Source organism: Orcinus orca, chromosome 9, assembly GCF_937001465.1.
Source record: "Orcinus orca chromosome 9, mOrcOrc1.1, whole genome shotgun sequence".
In the NCBI taxonomy this organism is placed as follows: domain Eukaryota; kingdom Metazoa; phylum Chordata; class Mammalia; order Artiodactyla; family Delphinidae; genus Orcinus; species Orcinus orca.
This window is the reverse complement of record NC_064567.1, coordinates 71,171,960-71,188,907: the sequence shown is the minus strand read 5'-3', so window position 1 is coordinate 71,188,907 and position 16,948 is coordinate 71,171,960. Positions and strand designations below refer to the sequence as shown.

At 37.9% G+C, this 16,948-nt stretch overlaps 1 protein-coding gene and 1 pseudogene across 1 annotated transcript in view; one reads left to right on the top strand and one right to left on the bottom strand.

The window, feature by feature from the left end:
- The window catches only part of LOC125960275 (histone deacetylase 9-like), a 253,045-nt gene that overhangs the window by 156,369 nt on the left and 79,728 nt on the right, over positions 1-16,948 (bottom strand). The gene's annotated exons all lie outside the window — the stretch shown is intronic.
- Positions 6,496-7,161, top strand: LOC101287018 (dihydrofolate reductase-like; annotated as a pseudogene).

Genomic DNA, 16,948 nt, shown 5'->3' with positions numbered 1-16,948 from the left:
TTCTGCAAAGCAAGGAAGTAAAACAAAGAAATAGACAGGCATAGGACCAAAGTAGTATATATATCATAGGAAAATGATAAAGAGGGCCCACTGAGGATTTGTACATGTATTTCTTTGCTAGAACACAAATGACTGGACAATCACAACTAGCTGCTGGACAATCATCGACAGGAAGACACTGGAACTCAACAAAAAAGATACCCCCATAAAAGACAAAGAAGCCACAATGAGATGGTAGGAGAGGTGCAATCACAGTAAAATCAAATCCCGTAACTGGTGGGTGGGTGACTCACAGACTGGCGAACACTTATACCACAGAAGTTCACCCACTGGAGTGAAGGTTCTGAGCCCCGTGTCAGGCTTCCCAACCGGGGGTCCGGCAACGGGAGGAAGAATTCCTAGAGAATCAGACGTTGAAGCCTAGTGGGAATTGATTGTGGGACTTCTACAGGACTGGGGGAAACAGAGACTCCACTCTTGGAGGGCACACACTAAGTAGGGACCCAGGGGAAGGAGCAGTGACCCCAGGGGAGACTGAACAGGACCTACCTGCTAGTGTTGGAGGGTCTCCTGCAGAGGTGGGGAATGGCTCTGTCTCACCGTGGGGACAAGGACACAGGCAGCAGAAGTTCTGGGAAGTACTCCTTGGTGTGAGCCCTCCCAGAGTCCATCATTAGCCCCACCAAAGAGCCCAGGAAGGCTCCAGTGTTGGGTTGCCTCAGGCCAAACAACCAACAGGGAAGGAACCCAGCCCCACTCATCAACAGTCAAGTGGATTAAAGTTTTACTGAGCTCTGCCCACCAGAGCAACAGCCAGCTCTACCCACCACCAGTCCCTCCCATCAAGCCTCTTAGATACCCTCATCCACCAGGGGGCAGACAGCAGAAGCAAGAAGAACTACAATCCTGCAGCCTGTGGAACAAAAACCACATTCAAAGAATGATAGATAAGATGAAAAGGCAGAGGGCTATATACCAGGTGAAGGAACAAGATAAAACCCCAGAAAAACAGCTAAATGAAGCGGAGATAGGCAATCTTCCAGAAAAAGAATTCAGAATAATGATAGTGAAGAGGATCCAGGACCTCGGAAAAAGAATGGAGGCAAAGATTGAGAAGATGCAAGAAATGTTTAACAAAGGCTTAGAAGAATTAAAGAGCAAACAAACAGAGATGAACAATACAATAACTGAAATGAAAACTACACTAGAAGGAATCAACAGCAGAATAAATGAGGCAGAAGAATGGATAAGTGACCTGGAAGACAGAATGGTGGAATTCACTGCTGCGAAACAGAATATAGAAAAAAGAATGAAAAGAAATGAAGACAGCCTAAGAGACCTCTGGGACAAGATTAAATTCAACAATATTTGCATTATAGGGGTCCCAGAAGGAGAAGAGAGAGAGAAAGGACCAAAGAAAATATTTGAAGAGATTATAGTCAAAAACTTCCCTAACATGGAAAAGGAAATAGCCAACCAAGTCCAGGAAGCGCAGCAAGTCCCATACAGGATAAATCCAAGGAGAAACACACCGAGACACAGAATAATCAAACTGGCAAAAATTAAAGACAAAGAAAAATTATTGAAAGCAGCAAGGGAAAAATGACAAATAACATACAAGGGAACTCCCATAAGGTTAACAGCTGATTTCTCAGCAGAAACACTATAAGTCAGAAGGGAGTGGCACGATAGACTTGAAGTGAAGAAAGGGAAGAACGTACAACCAAGATTACTCTTCCTGGCAAGGATCTCATTCAGCTTGGATGGAGAAATTAAGAGCTTTACAGACAAGCAAAAGCTAAGAGAATTCAGCACCACGAAACCAGCTCTACAGTGAAGGCTAAAGGAACTTCTCTAAGTGGGAAACACAAGAGAAGAAAAGGACCTACAAAAATAAACCCTAAAGAATTAAGAAAATGGTCATAGGAACATACATATCGATAATCACCTTAAACGTGAATGGATTAAGTGCTCCAACCAAAAGACACAGGCTTGCTGAATGGATACAAAAAGAAGACCCATATATATGCTGTCTATAAGAGACCCACCTCAGACCTAGGGACACATTCAGACTGAAAGTGAGGGGATGGAAAAAGATATTCAATGCAAATGGAAATCAAAAGAAAGCTGGAGTAGCCATATTCATATCAGAGAAAATAGACTTTAAAATAATGAATGTTACAAAAGACAAGGAAGGACACTACATAATGATCAAGGGATCAATCCAAGAAGAAGATATGACAATTTTAAATATATATGCACCCAACATAGGAGCACCTCAATACATAAGGCAACTGCTAACAGCTCTAAAAGAGGAAATCGACAGTAACACAAGAATAGTGTGGGACTTTTAATACCTCACTTACACCAATGGACAGATCATCCAAAATGAAAATAAATAAGGAAACACAAGCTTTAAATGACACAATAAACCAGATAGATTTAATTGATATTTATAGGACATTCCATCTGAAAACAGCAGATTACACTTTCTTCTTAAGTGTGCATGGAACATTCTGCAGGATAGACCACATCTTGGGTCACAAATCAAGCCTCACTAAATTTAAGAAAACCTAAATCATATCAAATATCTTTTCTGACCACAACACTATGAGTTTAGAAATGGATTACAGGGAAAAAAACATAAAAAACAGAAACACATGGAGGCTAAATAATGTGTTACTAAATAACCAAGAGATCACTGAAGAAATCAAAGAGAAAATCAAAAAATACCTAGAGACAAATGACAATGAAAACACAATGATCCAAAACCTATGGGATGCAGCAAAAGTAGTTCTAAGAGGGAGTTCAAGCCTACCTCAAGAAACAAGAAAAATCTCAAGTAAACAATCTCACCTTAAACCTAAAGGAACTAGAGAAAGAAGAACAAACGAACCCAAAGTTAGCAGAAGGAAAGAAATCATAAAGATCAGAGCAGAAATAACTGAAATAGAAACAAAGAAAATGATAGCAAAGATCAATAAAACTAAAAGCTGGTTCTTTGAGAAGATAAACAAAATTGAAAAACCATTAGCCAGACTCATCAAGAAAAAGAGGGAGAGGATTCAAATCAAAATTAGAAATGAAATTAGATGATGAAAAAGGAGAAGTTACAAGAGACACCGCAGAAATACAAAGCATCCTAAGAGACTACTACAAGCAACTCTATGCCAAAAAAAAAGGACAACCTGGAAGAAATGGACAAATTATTAGAAAGGTATAAACTTCCACAACTGAACCAGGAAGAAACAGAAAATATGAACAGACCATTCAAAAGTAATGATATTGAAACTGTGATTAAAAATCTTCCAACAAACAAAAGTCCAGGACCAGATGGCTTCACAGGTGAATTCTATGAAACATTTGGAGAAGAGCTAACACCCATCCTTCTCAAACTCTTCCAAAAAATTGCAGAGGAAGGAACACTCCCAAACTCATTCTATGAGGCCACCATCATCCTGATACCAAAACCAGACAAAGATACTACAAAAAAAGAAAATTACAGACCAATATCACTGATAAATATAGATGCAAAAATCCTCAACAAAATACTAGCAAACAGAATCCAACAACATATTAAAAGGATCATACACCACGATCAAGTGGGATTTATCCCAGGGATGCAAGGATTCTTCAATATACACAAATCAATCAATGTGATACACCATAGTAACAAACTGAAGAATAAAAAACAAATGATAATCTCAATAGATGCAGAAAAAGCTTTTGACAAAATTCAACACCCATTTATGATAAAAACTCTCCAGAAAGTGGGCAGAGAGGGAACCTACCTCAACATAATAAAGGCCGCATACGACAAACCCAGAGCAAACATCATTCTCAATGGTGAAAAAGTGAAAGCATTTCCTCTAAGATCAGGAATGAGACAAGGATGTCCACTCTCACCACTATTATTCAACATAGTTTTGGAAGTCCTACTCACGGCAATCACAGAAGAAAAAGAAATAAAAGGAATACAAATTGGAAAAGAACAAGTAAAACTGTCACTGTTTGCAGATGACATGATACTATACATAGAGAATCCTAAAAATGCCACCAGAAAACTACTAGAGCTAATCAATGAATTTGGTAATGCTGCAGGATACAAAATTAATGCACAGAAATCTCTTGCATTCCTATTACACTAATGATGAAAAATCTGAAAGAGAAATTATGGAAACACTCCCATTTACCACTGCAACAAAAAAGAATAAAATACCTAGGAATAAACCTACCTAGGGAGACAAAAGACCTGTATGAAGAAAACTATAAGACACTGATGAAAAGAATTAAAGATGATACCAACAGATGGAGAGATATACCATGTTCTTGGATTGGAAGAATCAAAATTGTGAAAATGACTCTACTACCCAAAGCAATCTACAGATTCAATGCAATCCCTATCAAATTACCAATGGCATTTTTTATGGAACTAGAACAAATCATCTTAAAATTTGTATGGAGACACAAAAGACCCCAAATAGCCAAAGCAGTCTTGAGGGAAAAAAACAGAGCTGGAGGAATCAGACTCCCTGACTTCAGACTATACTACAAAGCTACAGTAATCAAGACAATATGGTACTGGCACAAAAACAGAAACATAGATCAATGGAACAAGATAGAAAGCCCAGAGATAGACCCAGGCACGTATGGTCAACTAATCTATGACAAAGGAGGCAAGGATATACAATGGAGAAAAGACAGTCTCTTCAATAAGTGGTGCTGGGAAAACTGGAGAGCTACATGTAAAAGAATGAAATGTGAACACTCCCTAACATCATACACAAAAATAAACTCAAAATGGATTTGAGACCTAACTGTAAGACTGGACACTATAAAACTCTTAGAGGAAAACATAGGAAGAACACTGTTTGACATAAATCATAGCAAGATCTTCTGTGATCCACCTCCTAGAGTAATGGAAATAAAAACAAAAATAAACAAATGGGACCTAATGAAACTTCAAAGCTTTTGGACAGCAAAGGAAACCACAAACAAGACGAAAAGACAACCCTCAGAATGGGAGAAAATATTTGCAAATGAATCAATGGCAAAGGATTAATCTCCTAAATATAGAAACGGCTCATGCAGCTCAATATTAAAGAAACAAACAATCAATCCACAAATGGGCAGAAGACCTAAATACACATTTCTCCAAAGACGACATACAGATGGCCAAGAAGCACATGAAAAGCTGCTCAACATCACTAATTATTAGAGAAATGCAAATCAAAAGTACAATGAGGTATCACCTCACATCAATCAGAATGGGCATCAACAGAAAATCTACAAACAACAAATGCTGGAGATGTTGTGGAGAAAAGGGAACCCTCTTGCACTGTTGGTGGGAATGTAAATTGATACAGCCACTATGGAGAACAGTATGGAGGGTCCTTAAAAAACTAAAAATAGAATTACCATATGATCCAGCAATCCCACTACTGGGCATATACCCAGAGAAAACCATAATTCAAAAAGACACATGCATCCCAATGTTCATTGCAGCACTATTTACAATAGCCAGGTCATGGAAGCCACCTAAATGCCCATCGACAGACGAACAGATAAAGAAGTTTTGGTACATATATACAACGGAATATTACTCGGCCATAAAAAGGAAAGAAATTGAGTCATTTGTTGAGACGTGCATGGATCTAGAGACTGGCATACAGAGTGAAGTAAGTCAGAAAGAGAAAAACAAATATCGTATATTAACGCATGTATGTGGAACCTAGAAAATGGTACAGATGAACCAGTTTGCAGGGCAGAAGTTGAGGCACAGATGTAGAGAACAAACACATGGACACCAAGGGGGGAAAGTCGTGGTGTGGTGGGGATGCTGGTGTGATGAATTGGGCGATTGGGATTGACATGTATACACTGATGTGTATAAAATGGATGACTAATAAGAACCTGCAGTATAAAAAAACAAACAAAAGAAACAACTAATACTAAACTTTTTTTGGGTTATTTGTATGGAAATATGTTAATATAAATGTTTCAGACATTACATGAAATTTCTAAAAATCTTATATTTTCTGGTATAATGTTATGTCATAATTCTAGTTATTACTTTAAAATGTATATCTCAGAAATAACTAAATTTCTTTGTCAATTGCATTATTATGAGCTTTCATCAAATCTTTAACCGTGGTCATTTTTAAGTCTTTTGTCATTTACAGACAGTTCTGGGTGTACTGTGATGCTTTTGCAAATATGCTCCTATAACAGGGTTTCATCTTCAAGGAATTCAAGGAAAAGACTCTGACAAGTACAGGTTTCTGGTAACTGACTATACTGCTGAACTGAATGAATAAGCACTTTCCGAAATCTAATGGAAAACTGATGAACTCATAAAAGTGCTAACAAAAGATCAAGATAAAAAAAAACATTAATTACATGGGACTGAATTAACTGATGAGGATGATTATAATTCTTGTGACTTTCTGTTTGAATTTAAAAAAAAAAATCTGGGAAATGTTTTCTGCCGCTATCATGGTTTGTCCACTAAACTGCATCATCACTGTGTCCCAGAACATGGGCATCTGCAAGAACGGGGACCTGCCCTGGCCCCCGCTCAGGAATGAATACAGGTATTTCCAAAGAATGACCACAACCTCTTCAGTAGAAGGTAAACAGAATTTGGTGATTATGGGTAGGAAAACTTGGTTCTCCATTTCAGAGAAGAATCGACCATTAAAGGACAGAATTAATATAGTTCTCAGTAGAGAACTCAAGGAACCTCCACAGGGAGCTCATTTTCTTGCCAAAAGTCTGGATGGTGCTTAAAACTTATTGAGCAACCAGAATTAACAAATACAGTGGACATGGTCTGGATAGTGGGAGGCAGTTCTGTTTATAAGGAAGCCATGAACAAGCCAGGCCATCTTAGACCATTTGTGACAAGGATCATGCAGGAATTTGAAAGTGACACATTTTTTCCCAGAAATTGATTTGGAAAAATATAAAATATCCAGGTGTTCCTTCTGATGTCCAGGAGGAGAAAGGCATTAAGTACAAATTTGAAGTATATGAAAAGAACAATTAATGTGAAAGTGTTTTCTGATCTATTTCAAGCCTCCTCCTCCCCCAGAAACATTATGTATTTTTTGTTGTAGAGACTTTTGTTGACTTTATATCTATGGATAATTATTTCTAAGCAAAGTACTTTTATTCCCCATTTATCTTAACTAGACTGTATCAGATACCATCTGAACATACCATCAGAAACATTTCTTGCTGTAACTTCCTGAATGCCCATCAAGAGTCAAGAATAGGTGACCAGCACTTGCCTAGGGTAGAATATCTACCAAGACAGCCCAAAGTGGGACAGTGCCCTGGTAGCATGAGTTGAAACCAGAGCCTATAGCGCTAGGAGCTAGGCAGATGGGTCCAAAGGTCAGAAATGGATTATAAACAGAAGAGCTAGCATTCGGTTATTTAAATTAGATCAAAAGAGGGACTGGGAATTACTTTATATCACATTTCTGAAAAAAATTCTCTTCACTCAGACCAGGAGTCAGTAAGTTGAAAAATCCAGGATATTCCACAGGGATAGTAAAGAGGCAGGTACGAGACTACCTTTTCGGTGGTTAAAGGAGAAGGTTTGAGACCTTAAGAAACTTTGTTCCTGATCTTCATTGAAGTTGCATGGGATGTTACAATGATAGAACAAGAATTGGCTGCTCTTTACAAAAAAGAATAATCTAATATCAAACGTAATGGCTAAAATTAAAAATTCAAAGAGGTGATACATTGAGAATGAATATTGCTAGAAACCAAAATTAGTAAGTTAGAAACTAAACTTCACAGAATTAAAAAATGAAAATTAAAACATGTTTTACCCATCACGTTAGCAAAGATTTAGATTAAGTATCCAAAAAAATAGCATTTTCTGCCTTATAAATTGGTACAACCTTTTTAGAGTATAAGTTAGCAATATCAATTAAAATTCAAAATATTCTGGGTTTGGACCCAGAACTTCCACTTCTATAAATTAATCCTGAACAAAGATATGGACCCAAGAGTATTTGTTGCAACTTTTTTTTTCAAACTTAGAAACAGCCCAAATGTTGATTAATAAGAAATAACTAACCAATATGTCTATAAAATGTAACATCTGCAACAGTTAAAAAGAATGAAGTACTGACAGGAAAATGCCAAAAATTGCTAAATTAAAGAAGCAAATTGTGTATAATACTCAAAATGTTTAATAAATGTTCATGTGTGGGAAAAAGCATGCTGCAAAAAAAAAAAAAAAATCCCACAAGGACTCAGAGGCAAAAAATATACAAATCAATTTTCACTGCAAAGTAAAGGAGCTGTTACAGTGGAGGATTACTGGACTGAATGTCAATATTATGACACAGTATGAGAGTGTTTCATGTTTGGTAATTGCAATCATTGTTGCTTTTGTTGTGGTCATCCATTTACAATGCTTGGCGTCAGTCTATCTCTTGTAAAAATAAAATACAGTGTGTGTGTATGGAAAAAAAAGAGGGAGGAGATATGGGGATATAGGTATATGTATAGCTGATTCACTTTGTTATAAAGCAGAAACTAACATACCATGGTAAAGCAATTATACTCTAATAAAGATGTTAGAAAAAAAAAAAGAAAACAAATGACTGAAGCAATAATAATGGCATCTATGCTTTCTCATCTTCACCTGATCACTGGAGATTATCATGCTCTCCTTGGAGGCAACTTTCCTTCTCTGTTACTGCATGTCCTCTCCCCAGGTAAGACTCATGCTAGAGAGAGTACATTGAGCTTATAAAAATAAATGGAGACAAGAATACTACTACTAGTAATAATAAAAGGAGACACAGATCATGTGATTAGACACTAAACACAGTAAGGAGAAAAGAATCCCATTCTGGATTTCTTTCCATGAAATGTGATTCTAATTCAAAACCTCCTCAGCTAGAATCAGATCTCTGGATTTATTTCATCTCTAGTCAATGGCCAAAGAACTGGTGGCACTGACGCTGAGTCATGTGCTGTGCCTAAACAGAACTCCACTAGTGATTTCCCAAGACTCACCTTGGCATGTGCTGAGTCAGCAGTGTGCTATGCTACCCACTCCTTCAGCATGCTCTGTGCAGGGGAGCATGCTTTGCTGTGGCTTTAAGGAAAACAAAAAACTCGGTTCCACAGCCTTCAACTCAAAATTTAAAGCATTTCAAAGCATTTTACCTTATAGAGTTACTAACAATATTTTTATATTCATTCAGAAGTCATTTATTGAGCCCCTATTATGTGAGAGGCCCTGGGTTTGTGCCCAGATTCATATATATGAATAAGTCGAAGCTCTGCTCTCAAGGAGTTCATAACTTAGGAGGAAACGCAGAGGGGAAACATGTCTTTGCAGTATAGCGCGCTACGAATTCAGGCACAAACAATGTACCAAGAGACATAAGGGAGTGGGTAGCCAATAGGGAGGAATGCAGCATGAAGAAAGTTCACCCAAAGAAGGGACATGAAAAGTGTATTCGGACACCAGTGTAAGAGGTTGCCAGGAAGAAAAATTAGGGAGGACAGTTCAGGCAGATGGATTAGCAAGCACAAAGGCACGGACATCTGAAAGGACATGGAGCCTTGTGAAAATAGTCTGATATTTCTGGAGCATGTGGAGTGTATAAGGTAGAGGTAGCAGAGGAGTGTGTATCCCAGATCCCAGGCCCTACCTGTCTGCAACAGAACCAGAAGAGCCTGATGTTGAGGAAACCAGGGGCTGAGGGAGGGTGGTGTCCAGTATTTCCAGAACTGGAGTAGACCACAGTATAAAAGCATGACGAAGGTCATCCCATTCACTTTCCTCACTCAACAAGTCTTAACCAACCACCTGCAATGTGCCAGGCACTGTTGCAAGGCTAGGGTTAAGAGCAAAGTCTCTGCTCTCTTGCCTTCAAGGAATTTGCATACTAATGGAGAAGAAAGTGTACAGATAATAGATGAGCAAGTGTGTAGTAAGGACTAAGAGGGAAAATAACATAGACAAAGTCATGGGAGGTGGTGCACATTTAGATGTGGGTATACAGAGAAGGATGCTCTCAGGTGGGGACAGTGAACAGAGCACTGCACTGTATGAAGTGAGGAAGAAGGGCAAGCGAATCCTGGGGGAAGAGTACTGCCCTGTGGGAATAGTGAGTGCACAGGACCTGAAGTGGGAGGGTCTTCAGTGTCTTCAAGTCGGCATAAGGAGGTCACTGTGACTGACACAAAGTGAATAAAAGGAAAGATGGCTGGAAGTGAGGCCAGAAAAGTGACATAAAGCTAGTTCGTGTAGGGCCTTATAGGCCATTTTAAGGACTTTGGATTTCGTTTTGAATGAGAAGGGAAACTAGAAAGTTTTGAGCAGGACAGTGACATGATCCGGTTTATATTATTTCTGTCCTCATCAATTAAGCAAAGTATTTAAAAGTGTCCTTTAGAATGATGAGGTCTTTTTGACCTCCGAGGTGGCAGATTCTGATCCCCTGTATAATTTATAATGGCACATTATAATCATGCAAATATGAATTATAGGTGAAAATCCAAGCCTACATTTTTCTTTATAGTTTAATTGTAGGTCATTGCTTAAAAGCATCAGATTATAAAATCAAACATTTTCAAATGCTACAAGGACTTCTTTTTAGATTTTTCTTACAAAATTAAAATGCACATTAGAGCATGCATGCTTTTTCATCCATCTGTACATGTCTGTGTACAAAGTGCAGTAAAAGGATGCTCCCACGGAAAACGCCTCATGACAGTTCACGCTTGGAGAAGTGGTGAAGGCAGCACATCAAAGAGCAGCTGCTAAAAAGATCCCGGGCAGCGGTTGTGGTTGCTGGGCTTCAGGATGGCCCCCAGCACCTCACTCACCACTGGACCAGTGCCCTTCTGGGAAGGCACCAAAGGAAGGGATTATCATGGGCATTTGTGGAAGAGGGTCAGTGCTGGGAGCTCTAAACACACCAGGTATAACTGGTGTTCTCCACCAGTACCAACCAGAGTAAGCCCTGCTCTTCTTCCTTAACCTTCACCCTCCATCTCCTCACATAGTCAACACACACACACACACACACACACACACACACACACGCACTTTGTTCCTTTCTCTCTTGCACCATCTTCCTTCTTCTTTATTGATTTGGTTTTCCATCTTTGGCAGCTCCCTTTCTCTCTTTCAGACCCATGTTCAACCCATCAGGACATCCTGTTGTCTACACTTTCAAACTATTCAGAAACTTACCACATCTGAACACCTCCATTATCATTACCCTGGCCTAGGTCTACATTTCTTACCTGGATTACAGGTACAGCCTCCTAAGAGGTACCCTATTACCTCCACGTCCCCCAACACACTCTCTATTCTTTCAACACGGCAGCCAGGTTGACATACTTAATTAGGTCCTCATCATATTTCTCAGGGTAAAAGTATTTTTAAATGACCTACGTCTCTGCACAAGGAGGCTGACTAGCATCTCTCTGAGCCCATCTCTTACCACTCTCTGCCAGAACTCTATTCACAAATATGCTAGACGCATTCCAGCCATCGGGGTTAACAGTAGCTCTTGCCTCTGCCTGGAGTGCTCTTTCCCCAGATGACTAGCTCCCCCACCTCAATCAAATCTTTGCTCATATATAATTTTCTCATTAAGACATTCCCCAGCTCTGTCACTCCTAACTCTTTTATTCTGTTTTTTTCCCCCATAACACTTATTACCTTCTAAAGTGATACATGAGTTACTTATTATGTTTATTGTTTATTTTATTGTCTAATTCTCTCTACTAGACACAAGCTCCCCAAGGGAAGAAACTGTTTGCCTCTTTGTTCACAGATGTACCCCAGGGACATAGAAGAGTGCCTAGCATGTGTTAGATATTCAATAAATAGGTGTTCAATGAAATGTCAAATGATAGTTCCTGTGATTTTTTTGTGCTTTCAGCTCAGGTTTTCTTGGTCTCTCATTCTTCCTGAAGTTTCTGTACATTTCACAAATAGATATTGAAATGAGGTTTCTCCAAAAGCCTTCAAAGAAGGGGACCAAACTCTGCAATGTTTTCTACTGCCTGCCATCTTGAAATTGAATTCTTCGGCTTCAACTGTTGTGCATAGAAAGACTCCAACTCAAGACATCCAGTTTCTATTCTTGGCACTGCTCTTAACTGTATGACCTTAGTAAACTTTCTTCAACTATTATTTTCCTCAACTGTAAAATGACAGGGGCGGGGGGAGGGGTGGGCAGGGAGAGGAGATTCACTTAAATGGTCTCTAAAGTCAAATGCAGCTCTCACATGATTTGTTATGTCTCAGAGGTACTACATCAAAGTGATGCTTTTTCCCCTTCTTATTCTCTTTCTCTTGCATTTGATAAGAAAAACCACTGCCTGGGTTGGGGGAGCGGGGGTGAGGTATTTGGGTGAAGGTGGTCCAAAGGTATAAACTTCTAGCTATAAGATAAAAAAGTTCTGAGGATATAATGTACAGCATGGTGACTATACTGTATTGAATATTTAATAGCTGCTAAGAGAATAGATCTCAAAGGTTCACATCACAAGGGGGAAAAATTGTAACTATGTGAGGTGATGGATGTGAACTAATCTTATTGTGGTGATCATTTTGCAATTTATACATATATCAAAACATTATGCTATACACCTTAAATTTATACAATGTTACATGTCAATTGTATCTCAATAAAACTGAAAAAAAAAGAAAAGAAAAACCATTTTCTCAAGCTCAACATCCTTTCTGATCAAAATCTTTGCTACATATCAACCTATCTGCCCTTATCTTTTCAGGTCATCTCTGAGGTGTGTCTTTCCTTTGATGACTCTGGACTCTACAGTCGAGAGCAAACTACTTCACAGCAAGAACAAAGTATTTATGAGCTAAATTCCTAGAGCGGAATTTTTTAAATTTTGTAAAAGTAGTACTTTTAAAGAGATTAGAGTTCTAAATATGCCATCTAATGAGTTTATATTATTATTTTGCTACAATAAGATGTTAATTACAGTATGCTGTGTTTTTAAAAGACTGAATCCTTGATGAGAATAAGGAAACTATTTAAAAACAGCACATTTCAAAAGTTAGCGTAATAGGTCTAAATCTTATTATATTACTTCATTTAAATGTGTGTGTGTATATCAGAATACCACACAATATATTCTAACTAGGAAAATATAAGTGTATATATTCAAACTAAATATATATGTGTGTATATATACACATATATGTATATAATATCTAATTATATATATATATCCCTAGTCCATAAAGTTAATTCATTTAATTACAGTTTTAAGTGTGACATTTAGTAAGTTTATATTGCTTTAGTACATTAAAATGTCAATGTTAACTTTAGAATTCTGTTAAAAAAAAAGAGTATTTTAAGGGACTAAGGGACTTTCCTTGCTTAAGATGTGTCATAGAACCAGTAATAGTTCTGACTAATTCAGAGATATTACTCAATGTTTCTCTGAGCTGAGAGTTCAGAGAAATATCCTTCTCAATGGTAGCTCTTCCTGGTTTGGGACACTGTCAATGAGTGTCATGTTATTATATTTATACCATTATATTTGGTATTTCTCTGAATGTGGAGAGATGCTAGCTTCCCAGGCAAAAATCCTATACTCAAGTATAGCAAGCTGGAAAAATTATAAGATTGCTAGTCTATCAAAATGGATAAAGTGATTCTTATCTAATTACCATATAAAAACACAGTGGTAATAGAATTAAGAGATTTGCTTTTGTTGAACTCTATATTGAAATTTGGTTTAGAAAAATTAACAAACCAGAATTAGGAGACATAATTAGTTTGGAGTTTTTAGATGTCATTTAAGAGTTAATATTTAAATTTTATTAAAATGAACATTCTTTTACTTTGAAATACAGAAAGAAATGTATATATGTTTATAAGTGTCCCTTTCTAGTCATTATTTTATGAAAGTATATAAATACCATGTATTTTAATATGCCAAAATGTGGCTATAATTTTGCAACAGTGGTTTTCAAGAAATATTTTATTATGATGCCAAATGTGGGTCCAGTAACTTACAGATGGTCTTATGTCTTTAGTTTTATAAGTATTGGTAAATCAGTTCTTCCTAATTTGCAAAAGCTAGGGCTGGAAAGGAACAGTTGCTGTGCCACTCTCCAATTAACAAAGTACCCACTCGCAGGTAACCAATGCTGAGCCCAAATAGAAAGAACTAGGATCTTCCCTAGGGTAATGCACTGCAATAACTGATTCCTTCATGAATCCCTTCAAAACTGTCTGTGGCTATACAAGTAGAATGTGGTTTTTCCTTATGGTTAAGTGGGCACCTACAAAGATGCTAATTCCACAGCAGACTTTACACTCTCTCTCACATCTGCCTACCTTATTACTCCTTTACTCTCTCCCCTCCTTTCTTCCTCCCCTCCTCCCTTCTTTCCTCTCTTCCTTCTTTCTTTTCTTTTCTTTCTTTTCTTTCCTTTTTCTAATCTGTCTTTTTTTAGACCGATTTATTCTTAAAAGACATGAAAATAATTTAAAAAGAATTTGGAAAAACATATCGGAACACAAATTTTTCACCTTTGTTCCTTAGGTAAAGACCAACTGAATAACTGAGGAAGGAAGTCCATTCAGAGAGAACACAGTCCACATACGCAGGCAAGGGAGGCAGAACAAGCCCCTGCAACATGTATCTTTCCAAACCTTTGTTTATTTTCATTTCTATAGCAACCTGGTGGTTGTAAAATATTGCCATAATGAAAATAGAACACAAATGACAGTAAAATGTTCTTATAACTCAAATAGCAGAGAATTGTTTACAGAATTCGGAAATGCTGATTTTTTTTTTTAAAAGGGCTCATAGCAGGAAAAATTTCTACCTAAGTCAATAGTAAATTTCCCCTCCAGAGGGACAATGAGATGCTCGTGACACGTGCACTTTGGAAACTTAATTATGTGCCCATTTCTTGCTATTACTTTCTTTAACCAAAAAAATCCCTAAAGAGATTTTACTACCATTAAATCAGTCATAGGGATTTCTCTGCTTTCAGTGGGGTGCAATGTGGGGTTTAGTATACATGTTGCATTTCCCGTCACCCTATGAGCACAGAATATTCTTTTTTGTAAAGTTTTAAATGAGCCTCTCTTTGGTCTTTGCACAAGTGATTGCATTCCATAAAATATTATTACATAAAGCCAAAGCACCCTGGCTAGACATTAAACTCAGTATTATAATAAAATCCAATTGAGAATACACACACACACACACACACACACACACAGACACACACACACACACACCACACGCACTTTGAAGAGAATTTTAGCCTTTACATTTCTTCTCAAAAGAAGAGAAGACAGGGCTTCCCTGGTGGCGCAGTGGTTGAGAGTCCGCCTGCCGATTAAGGGGACACGGGTTCGTGCCCCGGTCCGGGAAGACCCCACATGCCGCAGAGCGGCTGGGCCCGTGAGCCATGGCCACTGAGCCTGCGTGTCCGGAGCCTGTGCTCCGCAACGGGAGAGGCCACAACAGTGAGAGGAGAGGCCCGCGTACCGCAAAAAAAAAAAAAAAAAAAAGAGAAGATAGAGCTTTGTAGGCATAAAAAGAAAGAAAAAGAAAGGTCAAACATTACTGTAACTAAATGTTCTGTGGTTTGCAGAATTCACAAAACAAATTACAGCATGACATCCTTTTCAAGGAACTGTTTGTGTCTTCGGAAAAAGTGTGTATTATTTTTGGTGAACTCTACCTTTTGATGTGGCCTTTCTGAGGGAAGCAGCATTGTCAAGATTTTTTCTTTTAATTGCGTAACACTACGAGATGAACAAGACAAAAGGCAAGTTCATTTAGTAATTTAAATCCCTGAGGCACAGCCAGAAAGAGACTGAGAAGGAAGGACCTGGGAGCTGAATGGAGCTCTGAAGTGCAAGTCATTATCTCCTCAGTCAGGAGACCAGTCCAAGATCAAGGAGTTCTAATTTTATTCATATCTAAAATGACAGGAAGGTAGGATTTACCCCAAAGATAAAGAAATAGTTCATTTATGTTGGAGGCAAGCTAACTCTTTACTTCTAGCAACAACGACAAAATTATCAGCCATTTTGACAAGGTACCATATGCCAGGCATGGAGTTAGTTTATACATTATCTAATGCTATAATGCCTACAACATATCTGAAATTATGTATTTTGATTCCTCATTTTATAGATAGTGGAAGCTCAGTGAAGTTAAAAAAGTTTTATCCAAGGTGACTGAGCAGGTAACAGCATGAATTGGGGTTCAAACCAAGATCTGTCTGATTCCAAGGACCATATTCTCAGGAACTTGACAATTTCCCTCCTTTTAACTTCATTATTGGATGAAAAATTAATGTTTCTAAATGCTATGATTCTATGAGGAGATAAAGGCATATCACGTGTATCAAACTAACCACTTCAATGTTTCTGTGAATTAGAAGTAAAGCAGGTAGGCCACGCCCCATTTTACAGGAGACGGTAGAACCAAGGCTGGCTGTGAACATTTAATCAGCAGCAACTTATTTCCAGCCACAATGTTCATTCCATCAGTAAGTATGGGCTTTCCATGGTGGTCTGAGAGATTAATTGACATTTACTGTTTTATTAGTTATGACAAAGGTATACCACTGACGAGTTAAACTATGGATTGTCATTTGAGTTAGTAGAAAGCAATCTGTAAGTACACTCAAAAATTCCATATAAGAAGTGAAAAAATATCTGATCATCCACTTTTCCAAATAACCAGACGTCTGGCTCCGTATACACAAATAGCTAGCTATCTGATTATTTTAATTTATTTTAAAAAACTGGTTGTTATGGTGGCTCATGGATGCTACTATAGTGATAAAGAGACATACTGAAGGAGCTGCTGAATACCTGGCAGAACCCCAGATTCCAATGGATAAAAAGCTTGAAGACTCATCTTCTTTTGTGCATGTATATTT